Source organism: Elephantulus edwardii, unplaced genomic scaffold, assembly GCF_000299155.1.
Source record: "Elephantulus edwardii isolate Elephantulus edwardi_28Jun2011 unplaced genomic scaffold, EleEdw1.0 scaffold00134, whole genome shotgun sequence".
In the NCBI taxonomy this organism is placed as follows: domain Eukaryota; kingdom Metazoa; phylum Chordata; class Mammalia; order Macroscelidea; family Macroscelididae; genus Elephantulus; species Elephantulus edwardii.
In genome coordinates this window covers 3533085-3541530 of record NW_006399884.1, presented here as the reverse complement: position 1 = coordinate 3541530, position 8446 = coordinate 3533085, and the positions used below count along the sequence as shown (strand labels likewise).

At 37.7% G+C, this 8446-nt stretch overlaps 1 pseudogene; it reads left to right on the top strand.

Moving 5' to 3' along the window:
- Nucleotides 1-7872: 7872 nt before the first annotated feature.
- LOC102844930 lies at nucleotides 7873-8163 on the top strand (annotated as a pseudogene).
- The last annotated feature ends 283 nt before the right edge of the window (nucleotides 8164-8446 follow it).

Genomic DNA, 8446 nt, shown 5'->3' with positions numbered 1-8446 from the left:
AACACTGCATGGTTCAAAATTGGGAAGGGTGTATGCCAGGGATGCATCCTGTCTCCTTTTCAACATGTTTGAGTATAGCTTTTCATAATATTCCATTGTTAACCTTTTATTTTGGCCGGTTTTGTTATGACATTGCCTCTTTTATCTCTTACTCAGATTATTTATGTCTTTTCTTTCTTTTCCTTTGTTAATTTTGCTACTTATTTGTCACTTTTATTGACCTTTTTGAAAAACCAACTCCTAGTTTTATTGTTTCAATTGTTTTTCTGTTTTTATTTCATTTATTTCTGTTCTAATATTTATAATTTCAGTTTTTTAGAGAGTTTGGGTTTCTTAATGTTCTTTTTAATTTAGTTGGAGATATTGGATTAGAGAGTAAATTATCTTTTTCTTTTTGTCCCCTTGCCTTTTAATCTGTTTGCTGATTGCTATAAATTGACCTCTAACTACTGTTTTGTCTGTTTCCCAGAGGTATTGGTAAGTGGTATTTTCATTGTCATTTGTTTAGAAAACCTTTTTAACTTCACTTTTTTTTTTTATTTCTTCTAGTAACCATCCATGTTCAAGCATGGTTTTGAGCTTCAAAATATATGGGGGCTTTTTTATCCTTTATCCTCTTGTTATTAATTTCTAAATTTCTAGCATTGTGGTCTGAGAAGACGCTTTGCATTATTTCTGTTTTTTAATTAACTGATGCTTTTTCTGTGACCTAAAATGTGATCTATTATGGAGAATGTTCCATGAACACTGATGAACAAGGTATACTGCATTTTCTTAGGTTACATTAGCCTGTATATATCTATGAGATCAAGTTGAATTCTTGTGAGGTTTAATTCTTCATAGTTGAGTTTCTTTCTGGTAGTTTTATCTTTTCTTGAGAATCGTATATTGAAGTCTCCTACTACTGTAATGATGTTGTCTATTTCTTTTTCCAGTTCTGTTAATGTTTGCTTTATATATTTTGCAGCTCTGTCACTTCGTGCATGTTGGTGCGTCTGATACAGGCCATGGTCTTTGCAATCACTTGTTATGCATCAGAGAGTTGGACAATGACTAGGGAGGATAGAAGGAGAATTGATGCCTTTGTGCTGTGGTCCTGGAGAAGAGTGTGGAGGGTACCATGGACTGCTAGGAAAACAGATTCATCCTGGAAAGGGTAAAATTGTGCGACTCCTTGGAGGAAAAGAGTCTGAGGCTTCGTCTAACATATTTTGGACATGTTGCAAGGAGGGACCAGTCCTTGGAGAGGGACATCATCCTTGGTACAGTGGAGGGATAGCGCAGGAGAGGAAGGCCCTCTATGAGGTGGATTGATTCAGTGACTGGGGTAATTCGGATGGGTATATTGGAGACAGTGCGATTGGCACAGGACAGAGGAGAGTTTAGGGCTGTTGTACATAGGGTCGCTATGAGTCACAAGTGACTAGATGGCACATAACAACAACAACAACTTGTTGCATAAATATGTATTATGTTCTTGTCCTCTTGTTCTATTGACCCTTTCAATATTATGTAGTAACCTTCCCTGTTCTTTGTGATGGTTTTTGCATTGAAATCTATATTATTAGAGAATAACATCACTGCTACTGCTTTTTTCTGGTTAACATTTGATTGGTATATTTTTCCACCCTTTCATTTTTAGCTTTTCTTTATCTTCATTTTTCAGGTGTGTCTCTTGTAGAAAGCGTATTGATTTTTTTTTTAATCCAATCTCCTACTTTTTTTTTCCTCTTCAGTGGTTCATTTAAACCATTCACATTGCTTCCAGCTGGAAACAAAGGAGGATGCTTCAATGATTTAGATCCTCCCAGAAGAGCTATGGGTGAGCATTAACATTACTGGTAAGTATATTCGTTTTCTCCTGGACACAAGAGCCTAGTATTTGGTCCTCAAAGCCTTCTGAGGTCCCAACTCTTCTTACTATTTCTTAGTTGTTAGAATTGATGGAAAACCTCATAATCAGTTCCTTACTTCAACTCTGCCTTGCATGCAAACTTCCAAGTTGTAAAACAACCCAGTGGTAGATGGAATTTGCTCCAGGACTCAAGAACAGTAAATGACATAGATGAGCCTCTACATCTTGTGGTTCCTAACCTCTATACTATAATAGACAAAGTGCTAGTCTATAGGCCTTTTATTGTAAGAACCACTTTCCCTCTGTAACTTGATTTGTGCCACTATTAGAACCTCTACTTGGGAATATTATTGCTTTTTAATTTTTGAGCTATGCACTTTTAACTTGTTAGTTAAATTTGTGTCTTCTAGGCTGCAACACTTCCATGACACATCTTCAAGGATATGAACATGTACGGCTAAGCACAATTGATAACAGTGCATCTAAATTCCAAAATCAATCTCCATAATAGCCTATGTGTTTCCTACTGCCAAAGGGCCCTTTAGAGTAGTGAGAGAAGATCTTCACCCTGAAACCTACAGCTCCCCTATTCAGCAGGAAGTAGCTAAGAGAGTATGCCATCCCCTTTCCTTATGAATCAGGGTGAAGTCTCTCTCAGGGAGGAGTTATAGGGAATGGCAAAGGACAAACTGACAAAGGAGATTAATCAGAACTGGCTTTGACAAGCTCTGTGGCAATTGGACAATTAAAACAGACATTCAAGGGGGGAGAAAAAGAAGAACTAACTGGTGAGGAGGGTAGAGAAAATAGTGCAACAATGAATGAATGAAAACCCCAAATCTCTGTAAATGTTCATTCAAACCAATAAAATTTAATAATAATAAAAAAATAAATATAAAAATTCCAAAATCAATCTCCGTAATAGTCTATGTGTTTCCTATTGCCAAAGGGGCCCTTTAGAGTAGTGAGAGAAGATCTTCACCCTGAGACCTACAGCACCCCTTTTCAGCAGGAAGTAGCTAAGAGAATACGCCGTCACCTTTTCCTTATGAATCAGGGTGAAGTCTCTCTCAAGGAGGAGTGATAGGGAATGGCAAAGGACACACTGACTAAGGAGATAATCAGAACTGGCTTTGACAAGCACTGTGGCAATTGGACAATTAAAACAGACTTACAAGGGGGAGAAAAAGTAGAACGAACTGGGGAGGAGGATAGAGAAAACAGTGCAACAATGAATGAATGAAAACCCAAAATCTCTGTAAATGTTCATTAAAATGAATACAATTTAATAATAATAAAGAAATAAACGATTCACATTCAGTGGGACAATGGATTATAGCTATAATTTTGTTGAGTTCTTTCTGGTTACTTTGGTACATCCTGCTTTCTGTGGCATCTCTGTAAGAAGGACTTCTCTCAATGTTTCTTGAAATGCTCATCTTGTTTTCTCAAACTCCCTTAGGTTCTGCTTTTCTGAGAAAACCTTGATCTCACCATTTGATGGATTGTTTTGCTGGGTATAATATTCTTGGTTGACAGTTTTATTCTTTGAGTGTTCAACATATGTCAATCCACTGTCTTTTTACACACATGGTTTCTGCTGAGAAATTGGCACTTAATCTTATTTTTTCTTCCTTATAAATTACTTTCATTTCTCCCTAGCTGCTTTCAGAATTCTCTCATCTTTGGTTCTGAAAAATTTGATATGCTTTGGTGTTTTCCTTTTGAGGCCTATTTAATATGCTGTTTGCTCAGCTTCTTGAATATATATTGTAAGTTTTCTTCTAGTAATTTTTTCCACACCTTTCTTGATGCCTTTACTTGCTTTTTCCTGTTCTGGTATTCCAATTATGCACATGTGATGTCTTGATGGTGTTCAATAGTATTCTTGGACTTTCTTCCTTTTTCCTTCCTTTTTGATTCTGCTTTTTGTTCTCGCAGATCAGTGGTGGCAATTCTATCTTCTGTTTTACTGATTCTGTGTTCCACCTCTTCAACTCTGTTCATATGTCCCCCCAACATATTGATAGTATCTTAACCTTTGGTCCTCATATTCTGGATTGTGGTCTCTTGTTTTTCTAGAGCCTCTAATGAATTTTCTTTGTTTTTTGTTTTCATTTTTAATCTACATTATCTTGGATTATATTTTTTAAGTTCCTCTTGGTTTTTGTTTGTAGAGTTTTGTAATTCTTTGAGTTTGTTTTTCACTCATTGAAAATATTCACTGTTCTTTTGAAGTCTGTATCAGAAAGTTACATCGCACAAAATTATCGAAGAATTTCATTACTATCACATGCAAGCCAGATTCTGCTGAAAATTATCCAAAAATGACTGGAACAGCACATTAATAGAGAATTTCCAGATATGCAGTCTGGGTTTAAGAGGCCATGGTACTAGGGATGTTATAGCTAATGTTATACGGATCTTGGCTGAAAGCAGAGTGTACCAGAGGAATGTCTATCTGTACTTCATTGACTATACAAAGGCATTTGATTGTTTGGATCATAACAAACTGTGGCTAACTCTGAGGAGAATGGGAATCCCAGAACATTTGATTGTGAGTATGTGAAACCTATACTTGAACCAGGAAGTAATTGTCAGAACACACCAAGGAAACACTGAATATTTCAAAATCAGGAAGGGTGTATGCCAAGGATGTTCCCTATCTCCATACCTCTTCAATTTATATACAGAACAGATCATTTGGGAGGCTGGCCTCTATGAGGAGGGATGTGACATCAGGAATAGAGGAGAACTCAACAACAACCCATTTTATGTGAATGACACAACCCTACTTGCTGAAACTGAGGAGGAACTAAAGCACTAGCTGCAGAAACTCAAGTACCATAGCCTTCAATATGAATTGAAATTCAACATCAAGAAGACAAAGATTCTCACCACTGTGTTGATTGGCAACATTATGATAGACAATGTAGAGATTGTTGGCAGCTTTAGTTTGCTTAGCTCCACAATCAGCACTCTTGGTACCAGCAACCAGAAAATTAAAAGACAAATTTCACTGGGAAAGTCTGCTGTCACGGACCTCTCCAGAATACTGAAGAGTAATAATGTCAATCTAGAGACTACGGTGTGCCTGATCCAGGCTATAGTCTTTGCAATTACGTGCTATGCATCAGAGAGTTGGATAGTGAATAGGGATGATAGAAAGATAATTATTGATACCTTTGAGCTGTGGTGCTGGAGAAGAGTATTAAATATATCATGGACTGCTAGGAGAACAAACAGGTTCATCCAAGAGCGGATAAAACCAGGTTTCTTCATGAAGGTAGTGATTCTGAGGCTTTATCTGATATATTTTGGGCATGTTGCAAGGAGGAACCAGTCCTTGGAGAGGCACATCATGCTTGGAAGCATGGAGGGATAGCCCAAGACCTTCAATGAAATGGATTGATTTGGTGATAGGTAAATGAAGATATATGTGTTAAAGACCATAAGGTTGGGCAGAATAGAGCAGATTTCAGGGCTATTGTACATAGGGTTACTAGGAGTCACAAGCAACTCGATGGCACATAACAACAACAACAGCAATGAACAACAGAAGCATTACTTCAGAACACACAGCATAGAAAGAGGTGGGATTTTAGGCTACTTGCCTATATTTCCAGAAGAAACTTAGAAATCCTGATTTTGTACAGCCAATAACACCACCCACCAAAGCATCAAACAAAATGTTTGATGAATATTAGCAAGTTTACACGAAGGATTAGTTTTCATTTGAATAATGCAATGGTGTTCACACAGGAAGAAGTCTTTATCATCACCTCAGCAATTGCTTTCTCAGTCTACTTTCTTCTCCTCAGCTTGTGCTTAATTCTCCTTTTTTGAGCTCTGAGTTGAATTGGCATATTGTTGCTAAGTTTTTTCAGTGTCTGTTCTCTTAAAACACTCATGCATACAGCATAAAAAAATAAAATCAGACACAACAACAATAACATTCTAAAGTATTAAACTGTACCACTGGTATTCGTTTCTTCTTTGGATGATGTAATAAAGCGACAGATAGTGACATACTGTGTGTGTACATGTGTGTCCTGAGAGGAGGAAGGGACAAAAAACAAAAGAAAACAAAAAACCACAAACCCAAACTGTAAAATTCTTCTTAGGACCTGAAAATGCATCCGTGAATAGGCCTTTATATTACATATTTATGGGGAATTTGGTTTGTTTTCTGATTCTGTTTCAACTTTTAAGGAGCACCGTTAATGTGATTAATTAGCAAGAATTTATTGACTTGAAAAATCTCGACAGCCAAACATATATGATTTTTTTAAATGTATTTTTTCAGGTGAAACTATAAACTGGAGGTCTAATTAAGACCTGCTGTTTCCTGAAATCTTGTGTGCATAGCCCTGGGAAAGCGAGCTGTCCACAGTTTTACTTGAAGGGGTATGTGTAATCGTAAGAGAAAATCCCGGTGCGCTATTCACTTCTTTCAAACATAGTCCTCACGAAAGAACTGCAGTGAATTTATATCCATGGTAGACATGAGGACCTGTTATGGAGCTGGCTTAGGGAAAACTCAGATCAGTACAAAATGTCACAAGTTTAAGTCTTCAACTGTGCTCTTGCCAGCATTTCCAAATTTACACTCAAATCCTGTGATGGATTATTGAAGTCGTCTTTTGGTATTTCTTACATATTCTCTTTATTTTAATTTTGTAAGCATGAAATTATCTATTTCTCACAAGAGAAATCCAGTGAGTTTGCAAGAAATGTTTAAAAAAAAACACCCAAAGATACAGTGTAAACACACACATACAAATGACTTTAGGTAAAGTTGTAAAAAGTTTGTATTGAATAGTTCTGTCCAAGCCTCCTTTACTGACTTCTGCTACAAAAATCTGTTTTCTTTCCCTAACATTACCTCCCATCACTTTTCTGTAAGTTTGCTGTACTGTGTTTGAGCTTGTGTGTTGCGGTGATGCTATGAGCTATGCTACCAATATTATAAATATCAGCAGGGTAATCATCGTGGACAGGTTTCAGCATAGCTTCCAAACTAAGACAGACTAAGAAGTAGGACTGGCCATCAGAATCTGAAATAACAGACCTTCAAAAGTCCAATAAATAACAAAAAAATATTGTTAACCACAGTGCTGAGAGTGAGCCCTTCTGTTTGGTAAGTATTCAAAATATGACTGGGGAAGAGCTGTGTCCACAAAGTAGAGTCTACTGTAATAACACGGATGGGAGTAAAGCTTTCACCCAATGAAGGGCCTTCATTTGATGGCATGGCAAGACTTAAAATAGAACATCCAGTAATAATTGGAAGATGGAATGTGCAAAGTATAAACCTATGAAAATTTGAAATTGTGAAAAATAAAATGGAACTCATAAAGATCAACGCCTTATGCATTAGTGAGCTGAACTGGCTTAGTATTGGTCCCTGTGAATCAGACAATTGTGTGTTCTACTATGCTGAGAATGACATATTGAAAACAAATGTGTGGCATTCATTGTAAATATAGCATTTCAAGATTTATCTTGAAGTATAATGCTATGAGTGATATGATAGGATCCATATGCATACAAAGAAGTCCTGTTATTTTATTTAAATATCGGTACCAACCATTAAAGCCAAAGATGAAGAAATTTATGACTTCTATCAACTTTCACAGTCTGAAATAGAACATAAAATAAAAATGTATTACTAATAATTGACTACTGGAATACAAAGTTTCAAATAAAGAAAAAGGTCTGAGAACTGAAAAATATAGACTTAGTAACATAAATGAAACTAGATATAGAATGACTGAATTTTATACAATGAATGCTTTATTTACATTCATTATTTTTTAAAAAATAAAAGAACCATAAACGGTGACTATACATATGGATTTTACTTGATGGACTCAGATGACTACATCTGTAGAAAGAAACTTTAGAGAAGCTTTGTAGAAAAAGTCAAAATTAGATCAGGGGCTGACTATGGAAGAGATTATCAGTACTTACGCAAATTCAAATAGAAAATAAAGAAAATGGGCGGCGGTGCAGACATGGTGAAGGGACAGCGCAAGTTCCAGGCGAAGAAGCCAGGAAAGAGCAAGATGGCAGCGGCGGCTTCAGAGCAGAACCGGGGCCCGAGGAAGGGCGGCCAAGTCATCGCCCCCAAGAAGGCGCACGTGGTGGAGCAGCAAAAGCTCAAGAAGAATCTGGAGGTTGGGATCCGAAAGAAGATTGAACAGGACGTGGTGATGAAGGCCAGCTCCAGTCTGCCCAAGAGCCTGGTGGTGCTGAAGACCTCCGGGAAGAAGAAGGCGGCTGCCTCTGCCAAGGCGTCCTCCTGAAGAGGCCAATGGGGGCCAGCATCAGCTAAGACTCATGTCTGCACAGGTGCCCCCCAGCCCCAGGCTGCCCAAGGGGGAGTCCTGCCCCCAGGACTGAGTGGCACCTAGACTTTGGTCGGGGCCTGCCCACAGCAGACGGTGGAGGAAGCTCAGCTTTCCAGGGAACAGAGAACCCAGCGATGGTGAGATTGCTTTCACCAACTTGGATGTGTCTCTAGGCCTTCTCTTTGCTGGGTTAACCTAGAACAATAAAAATTGGCCTTCGCAAAAAAAAAAAAAAAAG